The sequence below is a fragment of the Diceros bicornis genome, assembly GCF_020826845.1.
Source record: "Diceros bicornis minor isolate mBicDic1 chromosome 39 unlocalized genomic scaffold, mDicBic1.mat.cur SUPER_39_unloc_1, whole genome shotgun sequence".
Classification (NCBI taxonomy): domain Eukaryota; kingdom Metazoa; phylum Chordata; class Mammalia; order Perissodactyla; family Rhinocerotidae; genus Diceros; species Diceros bicornis.
Window position 1 is genome coordinate 1,086,410 of NW_026690915.1, and position 9,197 is coordinate 1,095,606.

Sequence of the window (9,197 nt, forward strand, 5' to 3'; positions counted from 1 at the left end):
AATGACAATGCATACACCTAGGATTTTAAAGCAAAACCATGCAGATATCCATTTTCCTTTTGAGAAATGGCACCTTTCTTGCTACTGGGTGCTGGTTGGGACTAAATACCTAATTATGGGACAGTCTGAGATGACTGTTATGAACTGGGTATTATCTGATCCATAAAGCTCTAGAGTTGGGCGGGAATAGCAGCACTTCATCATAAAGTGACATGAAACAAGGGGGAAAAGGACTTCCAAGGGCATGGGCCAGGATCCCAGGAGGATTCCAGTCTAGGCGAAGGGTGAACAGGGAGCCCTAGAGGCGGCCTGATGGGGGTGTCCTGTCGGCCCTTAGTCCATCTGCACATGGTCTTCCTCTGTCCTTGTCCGTTCCACATGCAAACTTTTATCTTTTTACATTTTTTCCTCATTTAGTGTTGATGCGAATCCAGACACTGATTAGAAAACGGCAAGTTCCAATATCTGATCAAAGAAACCTCAACAAGAGAAGCAAAAAACATTCCTTCTTCCTGGAAAGCTGTAGAAAGACAGCCGCTGTCCTGGGGAAGGACATGGTCCTGGTAAGTGCTATTTGAAAGACACCCACATTTCAGTGGTTATTGTTTTGCCTGGGAAAGTCCCTCCAACCTCTGCATCCAGGGAGATCTGAGGGGCTGTCTCTGCTCCTGGCCCAGGTGAACCACAGTGAAATGCACCTGTCCTCTGAGGAAGGGGGACTTGAGGGTTTCATTCAGTAGCCAGGGAGGAGGCTGGCCCTCCTCCCTTCTCCCACATACAATAAGCTGTGACGATACACAAGTTCTTCATTCAAGGAGGAAAGTGAGATTCTGTGTCTCATTTACATGAGCATAAGAAGTGAAAGAACCACACCACAACACCCAGGCTGTGAAAGAAACAGGATATAATGTAAGAGTCAAATCTACCATTTACTGTTAAAGAAATAATATCACTCCTTCCCAATGGGTTAACAGTGGCTGGTGTGGTGATGTCAGGGAGAGGGAGGGGGTGGTGCCCTCCCTCTGGGGATTTAGGGGAAACCAGGGGAAGTCTTAGGATGTCCTCGTTCACTCAGGGTGGGAAGAGCTGGCCCGGTGCACCCCGAGGGCGCCAGTGTCCCTGCTGGTCAGGAGGAGCTGCACTTGTGGTCTCCAGAGTGTGATGGCTCATCGCCAAGGGCATGGTGGCTGAAGAGAAGAAACAGACTATTTTGGGGATCCTTCCTGAGAATCATGGCACAACTCCCTGTTCCCCTGCACTCTGATCCAAACCCTGTACCGAGTGCTCAGTCCATCAACAGCACCTCGTTTGTCCCTGATGAAGGAGGCATCATTTAGCATCACCCATTTCAGAGGATGCAACTGAATCCCAGAGAGGAGAGGGGAGCGGCCTGTCCCAGGCCTGCTCAGCAGTGGAGCTGGGATCGAGGCCCATGCTTAGCCCGAAGCTGTACTGAGCCCCTGGAGTCAGTCGCTCCTGGTCCCAACACTCACTCGGCCCTGAACTGGAGGATGTCCGGTTCCTCTTCCTCATGAAGAGCCGCATTTTGCTCGCCTTCTGGTGTGCGGGCTCCAGCTGGCAGGAGACCCAGTAGCTACAGGACAGAGTGGCCTGTGAGCTACCAGGAGCCACACCTCAGGTGCCCCTCCCAGAGCCTGCCAGCAGCTGAGTCCTGGTGCCCCATGGGTCACCACGCTACGAGTTCTGTGGCTGATCAGCGAGCCAGGCCACAGGCTCTGGAGCTGGCCATCAGAGAGAGTCTGCCCTGCCCTCACCCAACTCCTGTCCCCCTCACCTCTCATGGACACTGATGGGCTCCATGGCCTGGAACCAGGCCCCAAATCGCTCGTCGGGCTCCAGGTCATAGGCATTTGCAGCCTGCTGGAGCAGCTGGATCCTCCGGATGAGTTTGAGTTTCTGGGAGGAAGGACAGGATGCACACAGGGCATGGGTAGGGGACGCTGCCAGGGACTTGTGCAGAGTGAGGATCTGGTCTGGGGTCTGTGCTCACTCGGGAACCCTCCTTCCTTCCCACTCCATTCAGGACTTGCCTGTCCTCACAGTTGGCTTGAATTACTTCCTCATCCAGGAAGGTGTCCTTGATGCCAGCCCCTCCCGCACCCGCCAACGTGATGGGATCCCCAGCTTTGTGGATCTGACTCTCCCAATAAATGTAAGACCCAAGGGATGAGGCCAGAGAAAGTCTTGCCAGGCGAAGTCTCTGATTTCCACATCCCCACCCTCCCCATAGCTGCTCACCTCACACCATTTCTGGAAGTTGACCCGATTTCCCTGGAAGGGAGACAGCAAATATCCATCAGAAACAGCCCCCTAAGCCCGTAACCAACCCCCATCCCACCCCTTCTCAGGCTGCAGGAATGTCAGGGCCCAGCAGAGGGCAGACCTTCCACAAAGAGAACTTGACACTGGGCCAGGCTCTGGGCTCCAGAGCAGGAGGGACAGGGGAGCTGAGGCCAGAGACCTTCTGTAGCACACCCTCTCTGATGACAGACGGGGAGACTGAGGCCTCAGGGAGGAAGGGACAGCTGGAACACAGAAGTGCTTCCTCACTTGCAGGGGCTGATGGCACTCCCCAGGGGCAGGGCCCGAGGGGAAGGCTGAATCCATCTCAGACACAGCCTCCTGCAGCTCTGCAGGCAGGCAGCTATGAGCTTCACCAGCCCAGGTAGACTGGTGTGGGGCTTATGCAGAGCGTCTATTCACGCATTGCTAAGATGTGCCTGACTCCCCAGCTCCCAGGGGTGGCCATGGGGCTCTCATGAGAGGAGGTTTGCCAGATACTGAGAGCTCAGGTCCCAGTGCAGGGCTCTCGCCTCCGAAACCTCAGGATCCTGCTCCCTGTCCCCACCTCCAGGCTCACTCACTTCCAGGTCATCCTCCATCCCAATGTCCAGCAGCTTCAGGTGATAGAGGAACATGCCCAGGAAGGGGACGACACCCTGTGAAATCAGGGTGGGAGTGGTGAGATGAGTCCCACCTCTCAGGTGCCCCCATGGACCCTCCCCCAAATCCCTTCACCCCAGCCTCCTGCCCACCACAGACTCCCACAGAGAACAGCCTAGCACCGTCAGCGGCCTCCCCCCAGTTACCCCCTCCAGGACCACCCAACTTCCCCAGTCACCTCCCAGGGGCGGCTTTTGGCAAATCCCAGGGTATGTGGTCCCTGCCCCTCCCCACCCTAACACATCCTGGGCCCAGCCCTTCCAGGCCTCCTCCTGGTCACTTCCAGGGCAGGCCTTTCAGGCTCTTGGGCTCCTGGAGCTGGGCTGGAGGAGGAGGGACCCCTCTCTTAGGGAGGCCTCCAGCCGTGAGGTGAGTGACCCCTCCTCTGACACCTGGATCCTCCCCCTCAGGCCACCTCACCTGCTGCTGCTGTCTCTCCTGGGCTCCCTGGGGGTCAATCTGTAGGGTGGCCCTCACAGATATCACCTCCTGCAGGGTCAAGGACAGGCTCAGGGAGGCCATGCTACCTTCCCCGTGTCTCCCAGGACCCTGATCCTGGACCCTGGACATCTGGTGTCTATGGCTGCTCCCATTCCAGGGTGCCCTGATTCTAGATCACTCCCAGCTCCAACACTCCCTCCTCTGTGCCCTCAGGCCTGCCCAGGACCCTAAGCCTCTCTCCTCATCAGGAAAGTGTGAGGAGGACTCCCCATGCCTCCCAGGGTCCCCTGAGGACTCAGTGTCATCTGACTGTCACCAGTGCTGTCCCCTCCCCCCTCGAGGAGGAGGAGCACAAAGCTCCTGCACATTTCTCTCCCCCTTGTACCTCATCACACGTGTGAGGCCTGCACCACAGATCATCTCCCTCTATTACCCAGATGAGGAGACCGAGGCCCACAGAGGGGCAGTGACTTGCTCAGGGGACCACAGAGGAGACCGCTCCCCCTCCCAGCCAGAGGCCCTGACCCTGGCCTTCACTCCTCCTCCAGACACACCTCGGACCAATGTCCTGTCCTCTGGACTCTCGGGGTGTGTTGAGGCCCTCAGTCAACCTGAGCCATGGATGGAGAGGCACAAGGTGTCTCGGGGTCCCATGCAAGTGGCTTCTGTGTTTTCCAGCCCCCTGGGATTCTCTGACACCAGGCTGGACCTGAGGCCATGCCAAAGTCCTCAGCTCCATGGATCCCCTCAGGATAGTCCCTGCACAGAACTCCTCCTTCACTCACTCAGGAAGGGAACCCCTATGTGCCACATCTGAGTGAAAGTGTAGGGGCTGACCATGGCACTGTGTAATGGTGACATTTGCATCCTTTTTCACTTGGACATTTCTAATGTCCCTTCTCCTTTCTCAGCTCTCATGTTTGAAGTCTGTGGTCTGAGCTTTTGCACAATCCTTAGGCCCCTCCTGCCAGGGCCTCGATGGAGGCCATTAAGAATCTGTCAGGAAGGTCCATTAAGAATCTGTAGGTTCCTCGATAATTCTCATTGCCATCTGGGGCGTATCCTTGTCGACAAGGCACCGGGGGAGACTCACTGGTTTGTCAGCAGTGACCACTATCGGGCTAGAGTGCACAGTCCCAGAGAGCACACAGTTCTGTCCCAGATCCACCATTTGGCCCAAGGCTGTGCAGCCCCTGTGTCCACAAGGCCTGTGTGACCTCACAGTGCCCATCCCTGGGACAGGCAGAATGCCCTCCCCTGTGAGGTGCAGTGAAGACAGAAGGAGCAGGAGGGGCCTGGCTTCCTGAGGACAGACTGGGTTGCTTTAGGAAGAAAGGAACCCCCACCCACTCCATCCACCCGCCAGCCTGGAGGATGATGAGGGCCAGCTGATGGGTCTGCATGGAAGCCAGACACCTGCTCATTCTGCCAGCTCCTCACCTCTTGGAACAGTCCAGGCGACACCACTGTATCCCATGACCAAGGCCTCCTGCCCCAAACAGTCCCCACCTGCCCCTGCAGCTCACACTCCCGCTTCCTGTCCAGCTGGACAAGACAGACCGTTATTTCTCGGGGAACCTTAAGTGAAAAACTTACCAAAGCACATCCTGCCTGGTCCCTCCCCACCTCACCTCCCGTCCTTCCAGTTCTCCAGCCTCCACTCACCTCCTTGAGAAGCTTCCTGCTCTCCCGGTGGCATGTTTGGAGGATGTTTTTAAGCATTTGACAGTTCTTCCTGAGGAGGGAAAAAAGGAAAGAAACACTGTGGAGTGGTTTGAGGGTAAACCCCTTTTGTTTGAAAACCCAGAAGATCCAGACATCCTGGGTGAGCATTTTCACCGTGTCCTCTGAGCCCTGAGGTGTCTGGGACTGGGGAGTGGGCTCTCCTTTTGTCACCTGGGGCCTCCATTCTCTTATTTTCTCAGCAGATGTGTTTTAAACAGTCTTAATTTCATGTGGACAGAGAGTTCTGTTGCTGCAAACACTTGAAAATCTTCAATTTGGTTCAAGCCATGATCTGTCACTTAGGGAAACTGATTCCTGAAGCAGAACCACTGGCCTAAGTTTTCAGAAAGACTTCCAGCCTGCCAAGCAGGTCAGACCCTCTCCCCAGGGTTTGCTGTCTCCCAGGAGGTCCCAACTGATTGAAGGGCAATGCCAGCCCTGTGGGGGGTGTCTGGTCCACCCAGGTGGTGCTCGCATGGAGAGAGGCCTACCCACCTGGACACCTGTCTCCACATCTCTTTTAAACGTTGAATGGAGGGGCCCTGCAGAGCCCAGAGGATCGCATGGAGAGAGGAAAGGTTCCTCAGGCCTTGGCATTCCTGGGGAAGGAAAGAGAATGAGCTGTGAGGGGGAGCTGGAGCCCTGCTTCCTCTGGCTTCTGTCGCCTCATTGACGTCTCCTATCGTGGATGAGACAGCAGCTCAGGGACCCGGGAAATGCACAGCTGGAACCTGATGAGGAATACTTCCAGGGAGGAGGATTTCAGCTCAAGCCAAGGAAGGAACCCAGGAAGGGATGAGCTTCCCAGCACAGGGACCAGGAGTCAGGTCATCGGGGCCTGGCAGGAGGGGCCTGAGGATTGTGCAAAAGCTCAGACCACGGACTTCAAACATGAGAGCTGAGAAAGGAGAAGGGGCAGTGCCCCCGACTCCAGAGAGGGGCTCCCAGGGCCTCCCACATCTTACCTTGGCCACCTGGATCCATAGCTCCACCACCCTGGCCCTGTCCTGGGCTGTCATGCTCGGGTCCCCAATGCAGGTGGTGATGACACATTCGACCACTCTGTTAAAGTGCGTCGTGGTGGCATGGATGCTGGGTGCCAGGTGCTCATTGCCCCTGTTGTCACACTGGGACCAGATGGAGTCGAGGAAGTCGTGGGGCCTCACTGTCTTGAAGAGCTCCTGGGGAGGACAGGGAGTGTCACCCAGCCCTGCCACAGCCCAGCTCAGCATCTGCAGCCCCAGTCCCAGGCCAGGTCAGTGGTGAGAGCTGGAGATCAGGAAGCTGAGAATGCGGCCTGAGGCTTGTGGGAGTCCCTGGGTGTTGCCTGTGTCCCCTGAGGGCACCCAGCACAGGATGACCCAGGAACCGATACTGTGGCACAGGGAAGTGGCATTTGCTCGTCGCCCAGTCTCACTTCCTCCAAGCACCAGAACTCAGCTCCTTCCTGACCATCTCTAGGGGCATCTTCCACCCATTCTGACCATCCTGGGGTCTGGCTCCTCTTTCAGATGCACATTCCCCCAAGGCAGCAACAACCACGGGCTTTGTTTGTCTGCCTTGTAGTCATGTACACATTAAGTGCCTAATTAGCGTTGAGGCTGTTGAGGCCTCCTGGGCAAATGAGTGAACTACCCAAGGACGAGACAGCACTTCAGTGTGCTCCCCTCCGCCACCAAAGCGCCGACTCTGCCCAACTTCCTCTCTGCTCCACCTCATCCACCTGCACAGCCACTCTGCATGGCAGCTGCTCTCAAAGTCCATCCCTACTGTCCACATGAGGACAGCAAAGGCTTGGGAGTTAAGAAGGCTGCTCAGGTCACATGAGGGTAAGTGGGGAAGCAAGAGGTTGCACCGAGATCATGGGATTCTGGATCAGGAAATGGCAGGTGTGGGGCAGCTGATGGCACAGGGAAGGCCGGCCCCACCTGCCCTGAGAGCCCCGCTGCTCACCACATCCATCAGTGTCAACTGCTCTGCCACCAGCCGGGGAGGGAACTCCAAGAAGTCAGGCTTCTCCTCCCTCAGCAGGTTCTTGGTGGTCACGTCCCAGGGGCAGGCGGGCTCTGGGGCTGGATCTGGCTCTGCTGTTATCTCTCCAGGTGGAGGGAGGATTCTCCCTGGAGCCAATGGTCCAGCTGGCTCCAGCTCAGGAGCTGGCACTGGGGCTGGAGCTGATGTTGGTGGTGGCTCTGGCCCTGGAGAGACTGGTGGAGGTGACACTGGCTCCAGCTCTAGCACAGGTGGTGGAACTAGAGCTGGAGCTGGATCTAGCCATGGAGCTGGCCCTTGCTCTGGCTCTGGAGCTGGAGGGAGCTCTGGAGATGGTACTGCAGCAGGAGAAAGAAACAGTGTCACTCAAGTAGCTGACTTCCCCTGTGCCTGTCAAAGCCAGGAAAGACCCCACTGCCTTGAAGTGAACCAGGCCTCCGAACACTCTGCAAATTGTCATCCGAGACTGCAGTCGCCTCACCTTCCAGCTCTGCCTCAATGGGCCGTGGATGCTCCAGCTGGACCTGGAGAAGGTAGGCGTGGCCCTGCAGCTCCGAGCCAGGCAAGCTGAGATGCAGAGAGGCCAGCTTCATGCTGAAGCAGGGATAGTGCAGGAGCTCCCAGAAATCCTGCGCTGGGTCCAGGCAGGTTCCCACCAGAGAAGAGATGGCACTGGGGGAGGCAGTTGGGCAACAGAGTCAGAGGCCTGGCCTTTCCCTCCACGCTTCTCACCCAAGACACCCTGGCTTGGGACTGGACCCTATGCCTGCCCCTCTCCATCCAGGTGAGAGCCACATGGCAGCCCTGACCCCTACGAGGCTGTCCTGGCAGTGGCAGGCCTGCTTATCCAGCAGGTTGACACAGAGTCTGTTGTGACTCTCTTCCCACTGACACTCTTCTCCTGAAGGTCTGGGACACAGCCCACCCCAGCCCTCCATGCACTTGTGCAACTGGATTGAGCACTGAGACAGATTTGTGACCAGGTTGCTCACACACCTCCTGTTCTGGGCCTGGAGGCGGTGGTCAGAAGAGGTAGATGTGGAGAAGGGGAGGCAGATGAAAATGGGTCTGTGGTGGGAATGGGTTTCTAGGGGAGAACTCAGCCCAGCCACCCCTCTGGTTCCCAGGGGTCCTGGCACCCATCCATAGCTCTTTGACTCCTGTCCTCCTGGAGTGGAAGCCACCGGGCCTCTGCCTTCCCATGGGAATCAAAAGATGCGTGAGATGCGGCTTCTGACAGGCTCCCCTCAGCCACAGCCTCCATCTCTCCCCCCACAGCTTGTTCTTTAGAGACAGGAGGCCGTCCTTCTGCACCCAAAGACCACTCACTTTTTTAGGTGGTCCTGCGCTCTGCCCTCCTGGCTGGAATAAGGGGAGATGCCTCCAGATGTAAAGGAGGCTATGAGGGCATCCCTTGGGATGGACGGTGGATGACAAGACCTGCGAATGATGTCTAATGTCAATGTCTGACTCTCAGACGGAAATTGAGGCCACGCACTGTGTCTCCTTCATTCACTGAGTTTACTGTCTCCAAATGTCCTGCATGCAGTAGGTGCTTAATCTACATGGTTGAATAAATGTAGTCCACCCAGAACCATCCCAGACACCTGAGTGGGCCTAGGGCCTCTCTGCTGCCCCAGAGATCCTTGACTGGCTAATCCAAGGAAAAGGACCAGGACCAGCTGAATGGAATCTCCAACTCCTTGACAGGGTGGTTTCCATGTGCTTTTCCAAACTCAGAAAGGCCGCATCTCAGAGATGGATGAGGCAGACTACTTTTGACGGGGAAGAGAGAAATAAACACCATGACAACCACAGCACGTCCACAGCCCTCTCTGCAGAGCCAGGCACCATGTAAGCACCCGCCATGGCTGATCCCATGAGTTCCTACAAGATCCCCATGAAATTTATCCTTTCCCACCCTACTTTTCTAGGAGCAAACTGAGGCTCAGAGAGATTTGGTGACACTCCCAGGACACATAGCTGGCAGGGGGCAGAGTCACCACTGTGCTGAGGTGGGAGTGGCCACTCACCTAGTAAACAGCTGGTCCTTGACTTGGTGGGATGTGTCTAAG

General features: G+C 56.5%; 1 long non-coding RNA gene across 1 annotated transcript; it reads right to left on the reverse strand.

Moving 5' to 3' along the window:
* Positions 1 to 3,393: 3,393 nt before the first annotated feature.
* Positions 3,394 to 5,841, reverse strand: LOC131402287 (uncharacterized). Its single transcript, XR_009218493.1, has 3 exons — positions 5,626 to 5,841; positions 5,071 to 5,140; positions 3,394 to 3,453 (listed from the first exon to the last, which is right to left on the reverse strand). It is a non-coding gene; the product is annotated as an uncharacterized LOC131402287 (long non-coding RNA).
* Between the last annotated feature and the right edge of the window lie 3,356 nt (positions 5,842 to 9,197).